Source organism: Ambystoma mexicanum, chromosome 1p (assembly GCF_040938575.1).
Source record: "Ambystoma mexicanum isolate Mex_15411 chromosome 1p, UKY_AmexF1_1, whole genome shotgun sequence".
Lineage (NCBI taxonomy): Eukaryota > Metazoa > Chordata > Amphibia > Caudata > Ambystomatidae > Ambystoma > Ambystoma mexicanum.
The window spans coordinates 59,570,797-59,594,465 of NC_090921.1; the positions used below are offsets into that span (position 1 = coordinate 59,570,797).

The 23,669-nt window shown below is 46.1% G+C and overlaps 1 long non-coding RNA gene across 2 annotated transcripts in view; it reads right to left on the reverse strand.

Moving 5' to 3' along the window:
* LOC138582445 (uncharacterized) overlaps positions 1-23,669 on the reverse strand; it is a 388,580-nt gene that overhangs the window by 337,654 nt on the left and 27,257 nt on the right. For both annotated transcript variants that reach the window (XR_011305059.1, XR_011305096.1), the window contains exon 2: positions 15,800-15,832. This is a non-coding gene — a long non-coding RNA (uncharacterized lncRNA). The remainder of the gene's footprint in view (positions 1-15,799; positions 15,833-23,669) is intronic.

Sequence of the window (23,669 nt, forward strand, 5' to 3'; positions counted from 1 at the left end):
GTAAAGTTGCCATTGACTTTATTAGTCTTTTTAAACTCACAGACCCAGTTCAAACTATCTTACATAGAGTATTGGAAAGGGTTAATAATTATCTCTTTTTGTCTGTCTCCCATGGAACATGATTTCATTCCCCTTTCATTAAGACTTGGCTGGTGGCAGTGGTATCTACCATATTTTTTTCCTACCGCGGTTTATTTAAATAGCATTGGTACTGTTTTAAGCTATCTTGTTAGCCTCGAACTTAAACCCGCTGGACCACATTTTCTTTAATATGGTTCCGGCTGGGTTTATTTGCCATTTCTTTTTGTAAAGGTCTTTCTCGTGTTTTACTCTGTACGCTAAACCAGGTTTGGTTCCTTTGTTCACTGTCCTTTGGCAGGCTTCTGCACAGAAGCCCTCCTTAGGAGCCTGAAGGTCTGGGTAGGCAGGATATGAGGGAGGGGTTTTAGGACCCCTGCCACGGGTTCCCTTGGTAACCCAAGTCACTCTCCTGTTTGATTGGCTAGGTGACTGTCCTGCCAGGACAGCCACCCTGCTGTGTGATTGGGAAGGCTCCTGGTCTGCATAGGAAGTGCAAGCGGCACTGGTTCATGAACACGGTGAACCTTTTCGGGTCCCCAGCAAAACGTTCGGTTGGAGCTAGAGGAATGCTCACTGGGAGAACCACTTGCACAGGATTGCTCGAAGAGACAGGAGTTGGATCCCCCCCGAGTCCAGGTAGTGGTGTTTGGCCGGCTTGGCTTTGCAGCTGTTGTCTAGCAAGATCATCAGTGCGTTCTTTTGACAAAATAAGTTCTCTTCTGAGGGCATTAGTCTCTTGACATGCAGAGTGCACCTCTGCCCTAAGTTCCCCCAACAGGTGGGCTAGTTGGTCGGTTTCAGAAGTTTCCATAACGCCCGGGTGGGTTTTTTTAGGTAGGCTTCGCGTTCTGTTACACTCACCTGGCTCCCACAGGGGCGTAAATTGAACCCGGACAGCTGCGGCCTCCACCAGCATGAAGCGTAGGGCAAAGATGACCGTCTGGACGGACCCCCTCAGTCTTGTGAGCTTGACTCGTAGAAATATTCTCCTGTAGATGGAGAAAGGTATTTAGCCCCGTGGGTGTGAATGCAAACCCCCTCCCTGCTCCCGTTCTCCCCACTTGCCACCTCCGATATTCCTAGTCAGTGTTCTCACCTTATATTTTTGATTGGTGAGCTCTCCATCCTGCGTGGCATGCAGGGGCACGTTGATACCAGTTACTTCACTGGTTTTAGGTGTTGGGGTTCTGGACGAATATTGAGTCTTGAGTTTGCCAAGTCTTTTAAAGAGTTCAAAATGTCCAAAGTTCACTCTTGCACTCCCCTGTGATTTGCAGTGACAAATTCTGTCTGGAGGCTGCTGCCGGCGTTCAGGTAAGAATCTGTATTACCCAAACTGTCCTGTAAAGGTGCGTGAGAATTGCTCACTGTCTTTTCCTTTTTTCCTAGATGCGGCGTATTGAAGAATAAAGCCTCCAGTGATTATCAGGTAAGTCTTGTGATTGCCTTTTTAGTCTCTTTAGGCTCACCTTGCTTTTTCTTGTCTTTTCCCCAGGTGTTGAAAATCACTGAAAAAGTGACAGAGGCAGCGCCGAGTCGGAGATGCTGTGGGCTGGTGAAAATGGAGCAGCGCTGTAGCTGGGATGCGACGCGTGCCGGAAGAATGTGCCTTCAGGCTTGGAGTGATGCAGGATCCGAAATCAGGTGAGAAATCAGATTAAAGTCTGTAATCTAACCTCTCCTTCTATCTTCCTTTTTCTCCTAGGGGCTCCGTGTTCGAGGCGGGCGTGGCAGAAGGCTGGATGCAGGTTTGCTAACACGGTGAGCGTTACGCTGCTAAATGCAGAATAACGCAAAGCGTGTGTTGAAGATCGGGCGTGGTTTAAATAGCTTTGGAAGTAGTCCCAGGTAAGGAATCCCTAGAACCACACCCGAGTGGGTGGAAAGAATAGTCCCTCCAGGTCTTACGTTGGCCTGGATGCATGTGCAGCATGGTCTGCCTGAGGTAAGTGATGACAATGAGCCTGGCGCCTTAGGCGCCGGGACTGATCTTTACTATGAGCCTGGCGCCTAAGGCGCCAGGACTGAACCCAGATAGCCCCTAGCCGGGGCTTCTGAGGTTTAAACAGATGTCTGGATGCCTGCTTCCGGGGCGAATGGGCTTGGTCCAGCTGCCCGGGGGTAGGGATCATGACACTCGGTCCAAGTCATACAAGTGCCACTGCCAGAAGCAGCAGGACGGGGTGCTCGCCAAAGCTAATTAACTGATCAGCTTTCGAGGGGCAGCATATCCCACGGGTACCACGGTTTGGGAGAAGGGGTCTGGGAGAGGATCAGGCTCACAAGCTGGCATACTAACGCCCCCTATTCTCCATGCAGGAGAAGTCCTGAGCAGCATCACCTATAACCACCAGTCACCACATAAGCGCAGAAGGTGAAGTCGGACCCGAGCGACCTCACCACCGGGAGGGCTGCAACCGTGCCCCAACACCTCCGCAGGGACCAGGTGAGAGTAACAGGTGGCATAGAGTCTGTTTCAGGGTGCCATGGCCCACCAGATCGAAGGTGCGGATATGTCCAGCAAGGCCAGAATGCCTATTCTGCCATCTTCTAACATGTGGAGCATGTGTGCTTGAAGATCCACTAGGGCAGTCTAGGTGCTGTAGTGTGGTCTAATGCCAGATTGTCTGGGGTGTAGAATACTATTGGCTTCAATAAAGATTTGAAACTGCTTATAGGCAGCCTTGTCCAAGACCTTGAGCAAGAAATTGCAATTAGTGATAGGTCTAAGGTAATTGAGATCCATTGGATCGAGGTTGAGCTTTTTTGGTAGCGGGGTGACAGTGACAGTTTTTATGGATTTAGGCACTTTTCCTTCACGGAAAGAGGCATTAACAAACCTCATGAGAAAAGGGGCGAAGAGCACTTTATGTTCCAAGATGATTTTGGGCGCAATCATATTTTCTGAGCAGGCTGTAGGCTTCATGGAGGAAAGGATGTTTTCCATTTCGCAGTTGTCAATTTTATAGAAGGAAAACAGAAGGTGTTTAGGCATCTTGCAATCTATATGTGGGGGACATTGCATAGGGATGTTTCTGGCCTGCCCCTTTACCTCTATCTTCTCTCTTGCTTTGTTGTTTTTCTCCTCAAAGGCTTCCTGTTCTGTGATGGTATCAAGATTGGTAGGTAGGAATGGTGGCATTTGGAGGGCATTGGGTTTCTCACGAAGTCAGAGTTTTTCCAAGAGTTTCTTAGTACTGTTGGCCACTTTGCATATTTCATGATTGTAAAATTGGTTTTTGCAATCAATCATTTTATTTTTGTAAATTGTATCCACCTGTTTCCAGGCTTCTTTATTGTCCTTGGTTTGATGATTTAACCATATGGATTCTAATTTTCGTTTTTGCTTGTTTAATGTGGTCAGGTCATGATCAACACATTTTTGGTGGCTGGGGTTGTCTCTGACTGATCTGGTTTAAAGTGGTGCATCTTTACTTAGAAGGGTAGTCAGCCTGTTGTGATCTAAAAGAGAAAGATGTTCGGCTGAAGTACAACTTAAGATTTGAACTTTCTGACTCAGACTTTCCTTGGTTTCTTTAGTTAGGGAAATCACACCTTAGTATAGGGCAAGTTATGCCTTCAACCATCCTGACATTTGAGTTAATAAAACATTTCTGTTTGAACTTTGAATCTGTTTTCTGTGTCTTGCTTTATGATGCCTTCACTTAATGGAGGAAACAGCCCCGGGACTATGCTCTAACAACATTGAAGATGGAGAAGGCCAGCGGCCACACCTGCCTGTCTAGAGTGTTTAGCTGGGTGAGAAGAAAGAGAAAGAGGTCATCCCCCAAAACCAGAGGACCATAGTGGTGCTTCGTCCTCTGGCTCCAGGTGCGTGGGTTTCCAGCTTGCCTAGCCTGTGGATAAGGGAACTATAAAGGTACTTGCAGAGGACTGTTCCCCCTCACATAGGCAGAGGATGGCGATGTGACATCTACTGGAGAATCCGCACACATCACACTCCCAAATCTCCAGTCACAACCACATGCCTCTCCTGTGGAGTGCCACAGGTCCTCAGCCCAGACCGCTGCTGCTGCTGACACCGTCCTCATTCAGGCCATCCACCGCCTAAGCCTTCTGGACCATCAAGAGTGAGTCACCAGACTGGATCAACATCCTCCTGGACAGCAGCAGCAGGTTGTCCAGGCAATTGTGAATTCAGGAAGAGAAGCGGCTGAGGTAGGGCACTTCATACAGTGCAGGATCACTGTATAGGTCAGCAGTGTTGACACTATGTATGAGGCAATCTTGAGACTGGGGACAGGCCAGCAGAGCAGATGATTAGCCTCAATGTAGTCAGTAGGGGATCCGAGATAATGAACAGGTCCGAGCAGGTGTCTGACATTCTACCTCGTGTTCCAAAGCCAACCACCAGGCCCACCATTCACAGAGTGCCACTAAGCCTGGTGGTAGTCAAGCCATTGGGAGAGAAAGACACACGGAAAGACCAGGAAGCAGCCCCCAACTCCCACATCAAACTCTCCTCCTTCCACTTCTCATGCTCCTCCACCTCCAACCACCTGCCGCAACATCCTAACTTCCACACACCCCTGCGCACAGCACCATCACACACACCATTACCCATTCAATTCCCTCCCGTTCCACTCACATACACCTCTCACCACAAATGAAAACACTGCAGCTGCATTCTAGTTGTCATTCATAAATTGGCATGTGCAAAAGCGTGGAATAAATGTGATTGAATGAAAGTAGCAAGTGTGTGATGGTGGGTGCTGGGCTGTGACATGTATACAACAGGGGAACATTAGGGTATAGTGACAGCTGAGACAGTTCCAAAGAGTATTCCTACACACAAAGACCATGACCACAGTAAAGTGGCATGCTAAACATGTTGGCATGCAGGCTTGAATCACATCTGCACATTTCAAAGGGAATATCCAAATTAGCATGGAACTGCACATCTGACCCTGTGTGTCCAAACATCTGTATACCCCAAACCCATTTACATACACTATGCCAAAAGACATAGCCTAGGCATCTGTAAGTGTGAAGCCACTGTGTTGACGGCAACCATGATTTGATGATGCCACATGCAAGAGATATCTTCCATCTATCATCAGTTCCGTCTGGAGCATAATGTCATACCTGAAACCGAGTGAAAAATATAGGGCGCCTGGCAGAGTCCTGATTTGCCCAGGTGGGTATAAGTACAAAAAAAGAAATAATCAGGATGAAGAAGATCCTACAAATAAGCCAGTTGTGCCGTGCATGTGTATTTATTTTACATTGACACAGTCCTTTTTTAGTTCATTCAACAATTTATTTTACAGATCTTTCGATAAGCACGAAAGTTTTTTGGCATCAAACAGACAAAAGTTATTGTGAACGGTGGTAACACGGGTTAAGTGTCAACCTCTGATGTATTGAGGTTGAAGCTCCACACTGAAATACATTCCCTGTATAGATGTGATAGAGAAAGAACTATCAAGCAGGGAAAGTATACCTGAGGCTTGAAGATGGCCCCAGGGTTAGTTCACATAAGGTGTACACAACAAATATTTACATAACATACACAAGGGGGAAGATACAGTTGTGTCACGGGGATCGACACAGGTGTGGACACAGTTGTGTTTCGGCCAAAACATGACTTGATTGAAGCCGGTCTATATGCTGGCCTTCATCAGGAAAGGCACCATTGGTGGTGCTGTCCGTTGATTCTGTGGGTTTAAGAGAGGCAGTGAGGATCTTCAAATAAAGGGGTGATTTAATTAATTTAGGATAGTATTAGATACTGGCCAAATTTGGCCATAGTGTTACATTTCATGGTGCAACTAAGAAACGGCTTACCTGCTGCTCCAGTGGCAGTGGCAAGCTGAGAACTATACTCACGTAGTTAAAGGATAGTGTGTGCGTGATTGCACTTAGGAATCTGCCTGAGAATGCTTCAGGTCGACATCTCTCGGGTTCCTACTGACTGTGAAAGACCACAGCGGGTCCCAGACCTGAGAGAAAGAGAATACAGGATCAGAACGCATGATCCTGGATCAGGATTCAGAGGAGTGGATTCGATGATAGTAAAAGAATCCTACTTGGGGTAGATTGCCCTCGAAGAGCATGGTGGTGGGCGAGTGCGTGGCTATGAGGTGTAGACGTCTGGCCGGTGGTTCAGGTGGTCTGAAAGACTGAAGTCGATGCAGTGAAACTGATTTGGGAAAAAAAGCACGGGGGGGGTGGAAGACTTAGAGTGCCTGAAGATGCGTGCATGAAGTGGCGCTGAGATGTAGTAGGGAACACTATATTCCATGCAGTGAGATCGAGTTGGGATCTGGCGAGTGAGGAAAGGCGGGTAATTACGTGCCTGTATGTGGCGGTGTGGACACCTGAATTGTCTACTTGTAGTTATAAGTGGATGCAAACTGGCAAGCCAAGTCAAAAGAGGGGCGCGCTCTGTAAATAGTTAAAAAGCTAAGGTGCTGTTCCCTGGCTAGCTTACCGTAGTATGTCTGACGTACCTCTGTATACGGGGTCCTCAGCTCGAAATGAAACTGTGAGGAGAATGCTGGCTGCTGTGTAAATATACATTTTGCAGGCTAGGCAGCAGCCAAAAACGCGCATTGGAAGTACCCAATTGGTACAGGAGGGAGTTTGAACCAATCGCGTGTTGTCAAGAAGGTGAAGCATACTAGAACTACTCAAATAGTGGAGCATCATGGGAGGTGTGGTCCTCGAAACGGTGCTTACAGGCTAAAGCAATGCTGACTGGGATGTACTGAATGCAAATTGTAGAAAAAGGTGTGTTAGAAAAGGCAAAACAGTTGGCTCTGAGTCTGGTAGCATTTCATAATAGCTCCATGGAGACACCTATTGTTTATTTAATTGTTACCAGTGGGAGGTGCGTTGTGAATATACATTTTGCAGGCTAGGAGGCAGCCAATCAAAACGAATTGTAAGTGCCCAATGGGTACCGGAAGGAGTGTGAACCAATCGCGTCCTGAAGATGGAGCATGATTGAACTACTCAAATGGTGGAGCATCATGGGAGGTGTGGTCCCAGAAGCGGTGCCTAGAGGCTAAAGCAATGCTGAATGGGATGCACTGGATGCAAAATGTGGAAAAGGGTGTGTGGAAACGGCCAAAATGGTTGGCTCTGAGTCTGATAGCATTTCATAATAGCCCTATAGAGAGGCCTATTGTTAATTGTTACCGGCGGGAAGTGCGTTGTATATACCGGTGCATGGTCTGTCCAAACTACCTATTGTGAGTACTAGCATAGTACAGGTAGAAAGGTTCATTATACATGCTGCTGAGTACATACGCTTCCTTTCATTGTACGGGTTCAAAAAATAAGAGGTTAATTAGCATTGGACATATATATATGTCATATCACATGTCCCCCGTAGTGGTAATTAATACATGTGTACACTTGTTGTTGACGGGAGATGCATAAGTACTGATTGCCAGATGTCAAAACAATAGGTGAACAAACCACAGTCCATGTGAATACATGTGTACACTTGGTGTTACATAGGTTATAATAGCCAGAAATTAAAACAATTGATGACAGTAATACAGTTGTTCAAATATGCAAGCTGAGATATCTATATAGGTTGCCCCTGGTGTCCCAAACTGATAAAGGAGGGTGAGGGGTTTTTTTGTTTTTAGAAATGTTTCCATTCAACGGTTATATTTAAACCGTGACGTACAGTGTCCAATTTGTGAACCCATTTCTGTTCCAGTCTTGTCAGAGTCAAATTGATATCACCCCCACAACGTTTTGGTTGAAGCTGTTGTAGCACGGTCCATGAAAATTGTTCATGAGTATGGCCCTTTTTGGTGTAGTGTTCAACGAGTGGTTTGTCTTGGACTGAGTTCTTTATGCAAGACCTGTGTTCATTAATCCTTTGTTTTACGGGCCTTATAGTTTTACCAATGTAGACCAAATCGCAGGGACATTTGATGGCGTAGATAACACATCTGCTCTCGCAGTTGGTGTGGTGTTCATCTTCCATGTGAAGTCCTTGTGTGTGAAGGTCTTGCTGTTGGTGGTGTATTTGCAGGCGATACAGTGTCCACAACTAAAGTGCCCAGTAACTGGAGGGATACTCCATAAGGTTGCAGTCGTTCTCGTGGGTTCCAAAAATGTGTGTACAAGGGTATCCCTCAGGTTCCTGTTTTTCTTGAAAGCAAACAGTGGTTTCTTCGCTAGGCTGCCCTCGTTCTTGATTAAATGCCAGTTTCTGTTGATGGTGCTCTTTATGAGATTGCTGACCGGGTTGAAGGTAGTTACACAGACAATCCTGTTAGTGGGATTTTTTTCTTTTGCTGTCAAGCAAAATAGAGCGGTCGGTGTTCTCTGCTCTCTTCCTGGCAGCCCTGATGGATTTTTTCGGGTAGCCTCTCTGTCGTAGGCGTATTTGAAGTTGTTTTGCATGATGGAAGAATTTCTCTCTGTCGGTAGAATTTCGACGGATGCGAAGAAATTGGCCGTATGGAAGGTTGTACTTTAACCCTTCTGGGTGGTAACTTGTGAAATGGAGCAAGGTGTTTCTGTCAGTGGGCTTTCTGAAAAGTTCTGTTTTCAGCATATCTCCAGATCGATAAATATGTAGGTCGAGAAAGTTGATTGCTTGATAGTCCCACTCAATGGTGAACTTTATGTGGGTATTCTGTGTGTTCAGCCATTGATGAAAAGCCAGAAGTGATTCTAGATTGCCTTCCCAGATCAAGAGCACATCGTCAATGTAGCGGCGCCAAATTTTGATGTATGATCTGTGAGGGCTGTTGTTATAAATGTTATCTTCCTCATATTGGGCCATGTAGAGGTTCGCGACGTCTGGTGCCAAGGTGGCCCCCATACTAACGCCTTGTATACAATGCAAAGGGTCTTGATCTTGATCCTTGCAGCCACAGGGTGCCAGTGAAGAGATTTCAGGGACGGAGAGATACGATCCCTGGGCTTGTGGCCAAGGACAAGTCTTGCAGTCCTGTTCTGGATAAGGTGTAAAGGATTAGAGGCAGGCAGATTGAAAAAGAGGCTGTTGCTGTATTCCAGCCTAGAGAGGACCAGTGCTCAGGAGACGGTGCGCTTCTTGGGGCAAGTGAGAAAATAAAGAATACCTCTGAGGAGGTGCAGCTAATAGTGTGACTTCTTAGAGACGACAGAGATGTAAGTAGAGGAGAGAGTGGAGTCGAAGATGACACCAAGGTTCTTAGCCTCACAGGAAGGAACAGATAGAGGGCCCAGGGTGGGTGGCCAGAGTGAGAGAGAGGAGGAACCAGGTGTCCCAATGAGGAGGATCTCAGTCTTACTGGCATTAAGGCAGAGATCGTTGGAGGCACACCATTCCTGAATTCCAGAAAGACAGTCTGGTATGAGATAAATTGGGTGGAGAGATGACATTCAGTGGCAAAGCTATGCTCCTATAGTTCTCTATGAATTTATGGGAACCTGTGAGACCTAGGAAGGCTCTCACTTGGGCTTGAGTAGTGGGTATGGCCCAGTCCTGTACAGCTTGTACTTTACTAGGTAAGGGCCTAATCTCACCATCACTTCCTCATGTCCAAGGTAGACCATCTTACTCTGACCAATTTGACATTTTCTTGCCTTTATGGTCAGATGGGCCTGATCAATGAACTGCAACACATATCCACAATGATGAAGATGTTCTTACCAAGTTGGGCTGAGCACTGCAATGTCATCCACGTATGCCATGCAGAAGTCATCCAACCCATTCAGAGCATGGTTCACCATCCTTTGGAATGTGGCAGGTGCATTCTTTAGTCCAAACAGCATGGCCTTGAATTGGTACAAGTCCCGAGATGTAGAAAATGCAGTTTTCTTCTTGGCATGGTCTGTCAGAGCTATTTGCCAATAGCCTGAGGTTAGGTCAAATGTACAGAGAAATTTGGCAGATCCAAGTTTGACCACCAGCTCATCTGTCCTAGGTAATGGATGGTCATCAGTCTGGGTGACTGCATTCAAAGACGTATAGTGCACACAGAATCTCAACTCTTTGGTTCCTGCTTTTGGCTGGACTAGCCCATGGACTGGAACATTGCATCAATAACCCCAAGGCCTAGCATCTTGTTGACCTCTTCCTTTATATGAGTTCTTACATGATCAGACATTCTGAAGCCTCTGCTTTTGACAGGGAGACTGTCACCAGTGAGGATATCATGCATGCTGGCTCCAACTGGTCAAGCCTGGTGTCAGATAAAGCAGAGGGTCAAACTGACCTAACAGAGGTTTGCCCTGTCTTGTTGCTGCAGTTTCAGATCAGAAGAGAGTTTTACTCCTACAGTTTTATCGGAAGGTTGTCCCCTGAGGATATTAGGGAGAGACTCACTCTCCTCCTCCTCTTGGTCAGAAGATAGAAGCAAAGCTGGTCTGGGGATAGAAGCCGTGAGAAGATTAGTGTGAAATACCCTAGGGGACTCCTTGGGGTTGCCCAAGTCCACTAAATGATTGACCTCACCAAGTTTGCCTACAACTTTGAAGGATCTATCCATTTTTCCTGCAAGACTCTTTGCCTTGTGGGAACCAAAGTAAACTCCACCATGTTGGCTTTCTGGTCATGCCAATGCTTGACCAGGGCTTGACCAGCCCTAAGGTTGTCTGAAGCTACAGTCATCAGTTGTACCCTCCTCTTCCTGAGGCCTAGCACATAGTCAGTTATACGGAATGTCTTTAAGGGTGGAGTACTCTCCAAACATTCTTTGATCAGAGACAAAGAGCCTCTGACAGGATTACCGTAGAGGAGTTCAAAGGGGCATAAACCCACTCCAGCTGGAGGCACCACTCTTTAAGCAAAGAGAAGGCATGGTAGTAGAAGGCCCCACTTTCTTCTCCTCAGGGGTTCTTCTAAGGCACCTATCATGCTCGTCATTGAACGGTTAAACCTCTCTACCAATCCATTTGTTAGAGGGTGGTAGGCAGTTGAGAAATTGTAAGTAACTACACAGTGTTTCCACATGGCCTGCATGTAGTGGGACATGCAATATGACCATCCTGTCAGGGATTACTTCTTTAGGAAAGCCTACCCTTGTAAAAATACCAAGTAGAGCCTTAGCCACTGCCTAAGCAGTAACAGTCCTCACACGTATGTCCTCAGGTTATCTAGTAGCATGGTTGACTTCAACCAATACAAATCGATTGGCTAAGGTTGGAGGGTCTAGGGGACCAACAATGTCAATCCCCACCCTCTCAAAAGGAACTCCCACCACAGAGAGGGACCCTTCCAATTTGAAAGCTGTCAGCTGATGCAGACCTTCTAGAGAGTGAGACTCGCTTTGTCCTCTGCTGAAATCTGCTCTAGAGGGCCCACCTTCTGCGAGCAATGTCTGCAGCTCAGGATGGTTTCTAGGATCCGGATCTTCCGTGCAGGGAAGGATCTCCTCCAGTTCTGTTTCATCAGTAGAGGGTTCATCAGGAGTTTGTTCAACCACCAACTCAGCCTCAGCAGGAAGTGGGGTCACTGGGGTGACCTGGGACTGCCCTCTCGGGGGAAGTCCCTTTCTTCAGAGCAGGTTTGGTATTGAGGTCCTTTTTCTTCCCAGGAGACTCTGAATCTCTCCTTGGTCCCTTTCTTCTTGTGAGAGCTAGAAGGTTGACTTGCCTGTGGATTTGAATTATTGGATTGAACCTTAATCTCAAACTGAGAGTCTCTCAAGGTTGCTCCTCCGGCTAATATTGTCAGCTTCTGTTTATTTTTACTGGGAGGCCTTCGGGTGCTGGAGATTACTCCTAGAGTCTTTGAGTCATTACCCAATAGGACTCTTCCAGGTACTTCAGATTGCACACTAACAGGAATGCTTACAGACATGTTACACTGAATGAGGGCTGGCAAAATGGGGACCATATGCATATGCCCCCCAGAAAGCTTAGTGGGATCTTTAAGTGCCTTAGCTACATCCTCAGGTTTGAAAAAAATGTCATCAACCACTGTATTGCTGGCCCCAGTGTCTCTAACGGCAGGGTTCTCCTAGCTATCTACAAGTACACTGTCCTTGTAAAATTCTTAGGTGTTGTCAGGGATTGCATTATAAAAATCAATATTCTGTTGTTCCTGCTAGTAAGTAAAAGTAAGTATCTGTCATGGGAGCTTCATCCTCAGGGATGAAGGCTAAGGAGACAGATTGGACCCCTGAAGGTTTAGCCTTACATCTGGGGTCCCCTTTCACATGATCACCAGATCCACAAACCACACTTTTACCAAATGTTTAACAAGGCTGCTTTTCAAGTGGTTTCCTTAGAGAATCATTCTAGATTGCAATCCATAAGGCAGGTGGAAATGGCTCCCAAGAACAAAGGCAGAGACACACCTGACAGTTCCAATCCATTGCAAGGGGAAATACAATTGGCAACCAGGACAGCCAGAGTGAAATGGACAGTTCCAGTTCTGATGAAGATCTTCAGAGGAAACGTTAGTTAACCAGCCAGTGGTTCTTGAAGAAACACAGGAACTGAAGGGGAGCCTACCTGAAAATGCACAGAGTGCAAGGCCTGAACAGAGGAGTTGAGGTAGACTCTCAATTGAATAAAGCAGCACTTCCCATGCCAGGAAACAATGACAGTTGCACATGGTACTTACAACCCACGCCCTGCAGTACCTTGAACGTGAAGAAGAAATTGTATCTGGCTTCCTTCTAGATGCAGCGTTGCAGACCCTGATTACTGCTCCTTTGTCAGGAGAAGGGGTCGGCAGCAATGGATTGAGCTCCCTCCAGCGGCTCTTTGTGGTTTTGTCGCCTTTTTGTTAGCGTCAAGAGGAAACTAATATCACTGGTTGCATTCTCTTTGATTACTCGGTCCTGAACTCTGGTGAGGGGACTATTGGTGAAAAATTCTTGCCTCTGGAGGTCTACACAGATGCCTGCAACGTTTCAGTCAGATTCGTTCTATGGAAGATGATGCACTCAATAATGGTCCAGGTACCCCGGGTATTGGGATTTTGCAGCTCAGAAAAGTCTCAGTAAGTAAGGGATGGCCCACTATGAAGAAGGAATTAAGGCTCGTGGGTTTCACTAGCCGAAGTGAGGAAGTTTTCCTTGGCAGGTCTTCCCAGTCGATGTGAAAACAGGGTCAGCGCAGCTGCAGGGCTTCACTGGTGCTTCTGTGGTCCTGTAAGGTGCTGCTAGTGTCTCTTCTTGTCTTCTGCTTTAGATTCCTTGTTACAGTGGTTGAAGCTGTCTGAAGTCCCAAAATCCTTGCGTTTTATGCTGGAGCCCATTGATTCACTCTGATTCAATCACCTGGGGGGTGGCTGTCCTACAGGCCAGCTAGTTGCCCAGTTAGAACTGGTTTCAGCCAGGCACACCTACAGACAAAGGTCAATGAAGTTTCGGCTCCTCCCTCACTTCCTGTCTTCCCAGACACACTGTAGCCTGGGTGGGCTTCAGGGCTGAAACCCGCCAAAGGCAAAACTCACAAAGGACTCAAATCTAATCTAAAGGATAGAAGAAAAGCCCAGAAGGAACTGACAAATGAAAGATGGAGAAAAAAAATATAAAGGGACATTTTGGAAAAATTGTCACCCATGGGTGCTGTACTGCAGCTGAGAAATTGGCCTGGTAGTAACCTGCACAAAAGATAGCAAAAAGTAACCACTGCCACCATCCATTTAAGTTAGCATAACAAAAGGTTACATGAGGAGTGGGAGAAAGTTACAATGTAACCCCCCAGGACCCGACATAAGTTCGTGGGTGCTGGACTCACAAAAGAAAAGGTAAGATAAATGTTGTCTTACTATTCTTGGGAACTGTAGTTCTTACAAGAAAATGTATTTAAACATAAAGAGAAGTCCAAGGGACTTTTCCGTGACACTGCACATAGGGTGCTGGGTGACACAGAGCAAACAGCAGATGCCTGTATTAAACATTTGGAGGTTACCAGACTCCATATAACAGTACAAACACAAATCCCAGTCAGAGAAAAAGAATGAGTGAGTGATAAAAACTTCCACTCACTCATAAGATTAAAATTTAAAAAAAGTCCAGAGTCCAGCAAAAGGGCTGGGGGTCTCTCAGGTTAAAAGGAATTAGCACAGACACTGAGGTCCCAATTCTCATGTGGGTGTAAAGTACCGAAAAAGGTCGTAAAAAGCGTTAACAACCTTTTCGGTACTTAGGGCCTATTCTGAAGGTGGTGCATTCTTCCGAAGTCAGTATAAATTCGCCACTTTCGGAATATATGGGGCGGTTGCTAGGATGGATTGGAAACCAACTTAGCAACCAACACATTTGTTAAGACGGCTGCCATTTAAGATGGCTATTCTTGTGGCACTCCTCCACTCACTTTTAAATGTGCTTTAAAGTGGCACACATACACAGTACCATTTAGGGTCCTGTATTGTGGAGGAGTGCCACAGGAATCCAGTTGCAGTGCAGGTGGGTGGCCAAACATTAGTGTTCCGGGGTGTGGGATGGGTGGTTCACTGGTTTCAATGAACCTTGTCTCTCACCTGCATACTAGCATTACCTGAACCTTTTAAAAAAATGTGCTTTGCAAATACAGCACAGAGAAATGTCCCATTCCATGCTGCAGTACTCTAGTGGAAGGTGGTAATGGACCCCAACTTATACCAGAGTACTGCAGCATGGAATGGGACAGTTTGTGGCGTAAAGAATGTCATTAAGTGCTCATGTATACCCTTGTCCTAGGCAGCACTTTCGTAAAATAACAATTATGTCGTTATTGAAGGAAAGAGCTGTCACGATTTTTCCATTGCACCTCTTGCACCCAAAAACAGGGGCAATGAAGGCTGTGCGCTGTCGTGCACTACGAGGACGCCCCAGGCCCACTTGAGAATAGGGGTTGTGCCTGGGCATCCAGAAACGGGCCCTGACAATTCTCCCTAAAAATTTGAATTATATTAAAGCATAAATATAAGGAGCAAGGTTATATTGTTGACATGAGAGCAAGGAGATTCTGGGTTAAATGGAACATTAATATGAATCTGATTGCTTTAATTGTAAGATTTAACATTAAAGGTAAAAATGTTGATTGTTTCTTGTTAATATCAGGTTACTGAAAACAATCATACATTAACTGTTCTGAATAAGTTAAATGCTCATATTATTAAAATACATTGCTAAAGATAATCGCTTCCAATAAATGAATTCTAGTCTCGTAGTAAGTGAGTTCCGGCGAATAGAGCATTTATCCGTTTTGCCAGGAACATGCATGTATCGAGTGGATCTTTCACTATTTCTTGGTGGATGCCCACCATTTTGGAAGCTGTCCATTGGCTGGTGCTTGCATTCTCATTCATCCTAGGCTTCTGTCTCTGACCTGCAAGGTTGAATCTACTGTTTCAAGTAGAGGTGACAGAACCATCTGATGTACCCGCAAATAGCATAACACGTGTATTCGTAGAGTGAACACTCATCCTCATAGGGGTATCCTGGCGCTATTGACAGATAATTGTAATTCATCTTTTATAACAAGCAGAGATTTCTTTCTAAGCGCGGGATTGGGATTCAAACCTGTGTTGCTCTGTGCTGTCTTGCGTCCAAGACAAACACGTTGTCCGTGAGTTATTGTTACCCAACGTACTGATGATGAAGGGCTGAGTGGCCTGGATTCGAACCTGTGGCCATGTGGTCAACCACAGCTGTAGTGGATGCATTCATCCTCTGCGCTACAGACCCAGCTGTATATAACCCTTTCCCACTCTAAGAGCCAACCACATTACCTGGATTATGCATTCAGCCCTATGCGTTCCATGTCCACATTGTGAGTAAATAAAATGGCCACTTACCAGACATCTGTTGCAGTGGCACGGCATTGAGAGCTGCAAGAGAGTAGAGACACAGAATGAGAGCTTCTCTGTTTGCACTGTACATAGTTTGTTTCTCCATTACAAGCCTTGCTTCTAAAGGGACTAGTCACTGGCATTACACTTTTTTGCACTGCTCTTGGCAATCTTATATGGTGCTCATTGACTGAGCTCTGGAAGTGTGACAGGTACCAGATCCATGTAGTTAGTTCAATTAAAATACATTATACAGTGAGGACTGCAGGTCCTGTTCAGTGTATTGTCATTATAAAAGGGAAGACATATATGAAGGTACACACTGTGTATGCCATGTGCATTCCTCATTAGTGCGGAATACCGACTCAGCTGTGTCAATGACACAGTCATTGCTGCAGTTGTTTAATGTGTCCTTGAACAATGGGGACAGTGAAGAAGGCGATGGCTCTCCCATGTCCTGTTATATTCACTCTGAGACAATATCAATGTCAAGACTTTAAATATTCTGTTAATAAAATGTGTATCAAACTTTATTTAGTGGAGAAAAAAACAAACTGCAAGTGCTAAAACAAAGTATTTATTAGGACAAATTCATAAAGAGTTGTTGATAAGAGCATCCCCTCATTACACAGGGCAGACCTACAAGACATAATCAAGCTTACATGAAATGACTGGTCTCTCTCAGATCACAAACACTGTTGTGCAAAATACATTCCAGCAATTAAAGCAAAAAGTTTAAATCTATTATCATATTGATCTGTCAACACACTGTGTTTCGGACCTCTTTGAGCATATTTCTATATTGATCTCTTGATCTTTGGGCCTTCATCAGGACGAATAACCATTTTCTATGCACAATAAATACATTCCCATGCGAAAATAGCACACTGCAAGAAGCAGTACAGTACACACATGAACAGTGGTGCAGACAGATGAAGACTGAAAACCTTTTGCCCCTTTCGTTTGACTTCAGACCACTAAAATGACTAACACATGATGGCTGTTCCGTGGGATGCTGTTCACACGTCCATAGTTAAGGTCAGTATGATTTGCTATCATATGGGCCATAATATTAACAATATAGATGTGGTGAAAGGGGAAGTTACACTGCTTCTTGTGTTAGTTTGACAAATAATGTATAATGTTACATTATTTGAAATACATCATTACATTATGTCAGAGAGGAATACATGTTGCATTTCACATTGAACAAACACTTGCAACTTTTAAACGTAGTTGGAAGAGTTTACCTTTATGAATTATGCTTTTGAGAAATGCAAATGTGCAACACTACTATAACTAGTTCCTCAAAACGTCCGCCCGGCTGTCCCCCCCCCATTGGGTGGTTTCTTCTTTGTTACCATTATTGGTCTGTTGTGCATCGTGTGTGCATAGAAGAGCCTGGTTGTAGTTGCTTAATCAGTGTATTCATTTTTATTTTTTTATTTTATTGGGCATTTGGTTATTGGAACAATCCTTATGCACATTTAAGAGGAGAATAAAAACAAATCAGTGATTACAGCTTAAAAACAAATCTCATTTTCTATTCACTTAAATAGCGTAAACGTAACAAGACTATGTCACATTCGTTTAAAACATTTAAAACTTACAGAGTTACTTATTTAGAAGATACAATGAACTACCCATAGGAAAGAGCTCTTCTGCTTCTTTCCAAATGTGTCCAAGTGCATGCTCCAAAATTGTTCAAGTTCAATGCGTTCAAGTTTAGTAACAAAGTGACCATTTGACATGATATGAGATGGCATTTATAACGCGCCTGTACACAAGTGTTTCTAGGCCTGACATGACAAGGAGGGGGAAACAGAGGGAGGACAAAACAACAATCTTAATAGGCCTTGTGTCATTCAGATCGTCCAAGTGCAGAGAAGGGGAAGGGGAGAAGTGCAAGGGGGGAGTGTATAGACAAGTGCAGGTAAACAAAAGTGCAGTCAACGGGTGGCGCATAGCAGGTGGGCTGTAGGGTTACAGATACAGACCCCAAGTGCTGGGAGAGCCAAAGGCAGTGTGAGGTGCAATTGGACAGGCAGGGACCTGGCCCAGGTCCAGAGGGTTGCCCAGTGACCAATGTGGGGAACGGACGGGTCATCAGCAGGGGAGAGGAAAAGAGAAAGCAGAAGCAAAGAGGAAGGTACTGAGTGGCTTCCGGAACCGGAGGTGGTTCTGCTCAAGTTGGAGAGAGGCGAGGAGGCTGTTTCAGCTGAAGAAAGAGATCTGCCCCCAGCTCTCTGCTTGGAAAAGCGACTGACCCTCAGGGAGTTGGAGGTGGATGAGCAGAGAGCTTGAGAAGGGACATGTTTAGGAAGAGAGTGTTGGAGGTAGTGCGGACCCAGGCCCCACAAAGCCTTGAGGACAATGTAGGGGGTCTTGAAGTATATCCTTGCCACCGCTCGGAGGGAATGAAGAGATTTCAGAGCTGGAGGGATACGAGGAGGCGAGGAGGCTGTTTCAGCCGAAGAAAGAGATCTGCCCCCAGCTCTCTGCTTGGAAAAGTGACTGACCCTCAGGGAGTTGGAGGTGGATGAGCAGAGAGCTCGAGAAGGGACATGTTTAGGAAGAGAGTGTTGGAAGTAGTGCAGACCCAGGCCCCACAAAGCCTTGAGGACAATGTAGGGGGTCTTGAAGTATATCCTTGCCACCGCTCGGAGGGAATGAAGAGATTTCAGAGCTGGAGGGATATGATCCCTGGGCCTGAGGACAAGGACAAGTCTTGCAGTCCTGTTCTGGATGAGTTCTAGAGGATGGAGAGTCGAGGCAGGAAGATTTTGAAAAAGGCGGTTGCAGTAGTCCAGCCTTGAGTGGACCACAGCTCTGGAGACAGTGAGCTTCTGGGGAAAGTGAGGAAAGGAACAATACCTCGGAGGAGGTGCAGCTGTTAGTTTGACTTCTTAGAGACGTCGGAGATGTGAGGAGAGAACGAGAGGGTGAATTTGGAGGATGACCCCAGGGTTCTTAGCCTCAGAGGTTGGAGCAGGAATTGGGCCGAGAGTGGGCGGCCAGAGAGAGAGAGAGGGGAAAGGAGGGAGCTGGTGTGGTGATCTGATGAGGAGGATCTCCATCTTACTGGCATTAAGGCAGAGATCATTGTCAGCACACCACTCCTGATTTGCAGACAGACCGTCTTTAATGAGAGAATGAGTAGGGGTGGTCTGGGAGCCTGATAGAGAGTTGGGTGTCATCCGCATAACACTGAAAGTTAGAGCAAAGAGCAGCAATGCGGTGGGCAAGAGGTGAATTGTATTGGTTGAACAGCAAGTGAGAAAGGTTAGACCCCTGGGGAAAACCACAGGTAGAGAGAGAGACAGAAGAGTGGAAGGATCCCAGCTGGACCCAAGAGGGTCGATCAGTGAGAAAGGAAGTCAGCCAAGGCAGGGCCTGATCAGTGATACCCAGGTTTTCACAGAGGTGGTTGAGCAGTATGGCATGGTTGACCATATCAAAAGCAGAAGAAAGATCGAGGAGCATGAGGACAGAAGGAAGGTTAGAATGAATGTTGGAGAGCAGGTCTTCACAGATGTTCAGGAGTGCAGTTACTATGCTTCTAGCCACTCTGAAGCCCGACTGATGGTCATGGAGACAACCAACAGATTCAGTGTGAAGGTTAAAATGGGTAATGGCCAGCTTTTCCAGGAGTTTGCTCAGGAAAGGAGTGATGGAGATTGGACAATAGTAAGCCAGAGAGTAAGGATCAGCTGAGGGCTTCTTTAGGAGTGGGTGCACAAGGGCGTGATTCAGGGCAGAGGGGAAAGTTCCAGTGGTAAAAAAGTGATTGCAGAAATCGGCCAAGGCTGAAGAAAGGGTGTCGATGTGGTCCTTGATGTTCTGGGTGAACAGGGAAGACTTTCATAGATCGGACTTGTCTAGAAACATTGTCAGGGGTGAAATGGGTAAAGGGCACATGAGAGGCAGCCGAAGGAAAGCCAGGAGTGGAGGAGGAGGACAAATAGGAAGAAAGGGTGGACAAGATGTCCTGAGTTTTAGTGATGAAATGAGAGGACAAGGCCATACAGAGGGCCTGGGTGGGAACAGGAGAGGTAGAGACTGCAGCAGGATTGGCCAGCATCTTGCAGATTTTGAAGAGTTCGGCCGAGTTGGTAGATGCCGCAGAGACGCGGGCTTGGATATGTGCTCTCTTCTTGGCAAGGACAGACAGTCTGTACTGCTTTTTGAGCAGGCGGCAGGCCAATTTGTCAGGTAAGGCTGGTGTGGTGAGGTAGTGAGTCATTTTGCGATGTATTGAGATGGGAGTTGAGTTTCGTTGTTGTGAAGTAAGGGTGGGTGGAGTGAGGCTGGTAGTTCTAGTGTGGGGTGAGATAATGTGGTGAGTATGCGTGGTAAACTGGGGTGAGTGTTTACTCTGAGCTCGTGGGGTGACTGGGCTATGTCACTGGGATGAGGGGGTGGTCTGAGGTTGGGATGGTAGACTGAGGTGATTGTGCCAGGTTGGGTGAAACAAATGGTGAGGAGGGAGGGTTCTGTTAGTGATTGGTGAGGTGGTGAGTTTGGAATGAGGTAGCTGAATAAGGTTTACAGATAGGTGAGGTTAGGTGATGGGGATGAGGTGATGAGGTGGTGAGTGTGATGGCTTGAGGATGTTTTGTGGTTCAGGTGAGGAAGGGTGATATTGAAATGAGGTAGTGATAGTGGTATGTTGGTGGTTTGTGTTTTTGTGGGTTGATGAAGTGAAATGATGTGGGTAGGTAAGATAGTGGGGTGAAGTTATGAGTCATTTGTTGTTAGAGTGAGTGAGGTGGGACTGGTTGTGTGGGATGAGGTAATGGGGTGATGGCTGCAGAAACATAGTGCTGGGGTGTTGGAGGTTGATGGGGCAGTAGTGTGTGAAATGGTGGTGTGATGTTTCATATTTGAGGTGAGGTGGGAGTGGTGGTGGAATCAGAGAAAACCTGGGTGAGTGGTGTTCGTGTGTGAGGAAGGGTGTGGGGGGGGAGTTGGGTGTGGTGGTATGTGCAGGGTGTGGGTGTGAGTGGTGGTGTGTGTTTGCTTTCATCTGGACTTAGTTGGTTTATGGTGGGATGAGTGAGGGTGGGGTGAGGTGTTAACACTAAGCAAAGTGAGGTACTGGGTTGTATAAACAGATAGGAGGTTGAAATTATGGCTGTTGTAGGGTGAGCTGAGGTAGTAGTAGTAGTTTGTCATTTACATAGCACCTTTATCCCATTAGTATGGCCTCAAGGCGCTTCTGTGTGATCACCCTCAGGGACTGGAGTCTAGGTATGGAGAATATTGTTAGAGAAAAGACTAGAATGCTTGTGTGCATTTGGCCAAGTTTTGAGTCAGACGGCCATGGTCCACTAAGCTACCCATGTTGGTCAGGCATGTGGATGAGTGCTGAGAGGTGGACAGGAGAGTGCCTGAGTACGAAAGACTTGATATGTGTCCAGCTAGACCACATTTCTTGTCATTTTATATTTGTCTGGTGTATGGAGGCAAATGGGGAGAGGGAAAAGGAAGTAAGAAGAGAAAAGGAAGGTCTTGAGAAGTTTCTGGAACTTAAGAAGATCTGGCTCAAGTCTGAGAGGGGCAAGGAGGCCATTCTAGAGGGAGTCACCTGTGGAGGAGAGAGATCTACACCCCACCCTCTGCTTGGAATCTGATCTGCAGAGAGAGTTACAGTTAGACGACTGAAGGGCTCTAGAAGGGAGTTATTTAAGGAGAGAGTGTTCGATGTAGCGGGGTCCCAGACCCCAGAAGGCCTTGTGGATGATGCAGAGGGTCTTGAACTTGATCCTCGCAGCAACTGGGAGCTGGTGCAAAGATGCTATCACTGGAGAAATACGGTCCCTGGGTTTCAGGCCAAGGATAAGTCTTGCAGTCCTGTGCTGTATTATTTGAAGGGGGCGAAGGGAGGAATTAGGCAGGACTGAAATCTCTGCACTGGCTCCCAGTGGCTGCGAAGATTAAGTTCAAAATCATCTGCATCCTCCACAAGGCCTTCTGGGGCCTAAATACCTTCATCTCTCTCTTCCTAAATATCTTCCCTCTCGAGCTCTCTTCTCATCCGCCTCCAACTCCCTCAGGGTCAGTCGCTTCTTCAAGCAACGAGTGGGTGGTAGATATCTCTCTTCAGCTGGGGCTTCCTCTAGAAAAGCCTCCCTGCCTCCATGAAACTTGAGGAGAACCATCTTCGGTTCTGAAAGCACCTTAAGTCATTCCTCTTTGCTTCTGCTTTCTCTCCCCCTCTCCCCTGCTGAAGTCCTGGCTGATACTAAGACTGCACTGGTTACCTGGCCACCCTTCTGATCTCGGGCCCAAGGCCTGCCAGTTGCATGCCTGAACTGCCTCCCTGGCAACTCCTGCACCTGGGGGCTGTTTTCTGTATATCTACAGTCCCCCTACCCGCACTTATGTCTGCACTCACCCTGCACTTGCCACCAGCTGCCCGTATTTTTATATATTGTGTTATTTTTATCCCATCTACTCTACTTTACCCTCCCCCTCCCTCCCCGCACTTTTCTTTTTTCCCCCTTCCCTTGCACTTGCGTGAGCTGAATGACACCTGGCCTAGTAAGATTGTTGTCTGTCTTCCCTCTGTTCCCCCTCCCTTGCCTCGTCGCGCCTTGAAACACTTGTGTATAGGCGCGTAATAAAAGCTGTATCATATCATATCATATCATTGCGGAAGAGGCTGTTGTAGTAGTCCAGCTTGGAGAGAACCAGAGCTCTGGAGACACTGAGTCAGTGTTTGTTTCAACCATAGTAATTGCAGTCCTTTGTGTAACTATTGGTACTGCTCACTTTACTCTTGAGATAAGTCTGGCTGCTCAGCCATCGCCACCACTTTACTGTGTAGTACAGGCTTGAACCAAAGGTGAATTTGTACTGTCACTAGTAGTCTTAATTGTGTGTGGTGTTCCCAAAGGGTACTGCATATGATTCTGCCAAACAGTAACTATGCTAGACGTACAGGAACACTGCATTAATCCCTCCTTGAAAGCATAGCAAAGCACCCACCCTAACCTAGATCTGGATAATAATAGATCTACATACTTTCTTTTTAAGTAACCATGCTAGACGTACTGGAACACCGCATTAATCCCTCCCTGAAAGCATAGCAAAGCACCCACCCTAACCTAGATCTGGAGAATAATAGATCTACATGTTTTCTGTTTAAGTAACCCTGCTAGACGTACTGGAACACTGCATTAATCCCTCCCTGAAAGCATAGCAAAGCACACATCCTAACCTAGATCTGGATAATAATAGATCTACATGTTTTCTGTTTAAGTAACCATGCTAGACGTACTGGAACACTGCATTAATCCCTCCCTGAAAGCATAGCAAAGCACCCACCCTAACCTAGATCTGGAGAATAATAGATCTACATGTTTTCTGTTTAAGTAACCATGCTAGACGTACTGGAACACCACATTAATCCCTCCCTGAAAGCATAGCAAAGCACACACCCTAACCTAGATCTGGATAATAATAGATCTACATGCTTTCTGTTTAAGTAACCATGCTAGAAGTACTGGAACATTGCATTAATCCCTCCCTGAAAGCATAGTAAAGTACCCACCCTAACCTAGATCTGGATAATAATAGATCTACATGCCTTCTGTTTAAGTAACCATGCTAGACCTACTGGAACACTGCATTAATCCCTCCCTGAAAGCATAGCAAAGCACCCACCCTAACCTAGATCTGGATAATAATAGATCTACACGCTTTCTGTTTAAGTAACCATGCTAGAAGTACTGGAACATTGCATTAATCCCTCCCTGAAAGCATAGCAAAGCACCCACCCTAACCTAGATCTGGATAATAATAGATCTACATGTTTTCTGTTTAAGTAACCATGCTAGAAGTACTGGAACACCACATTAATCCCTCCATGAAA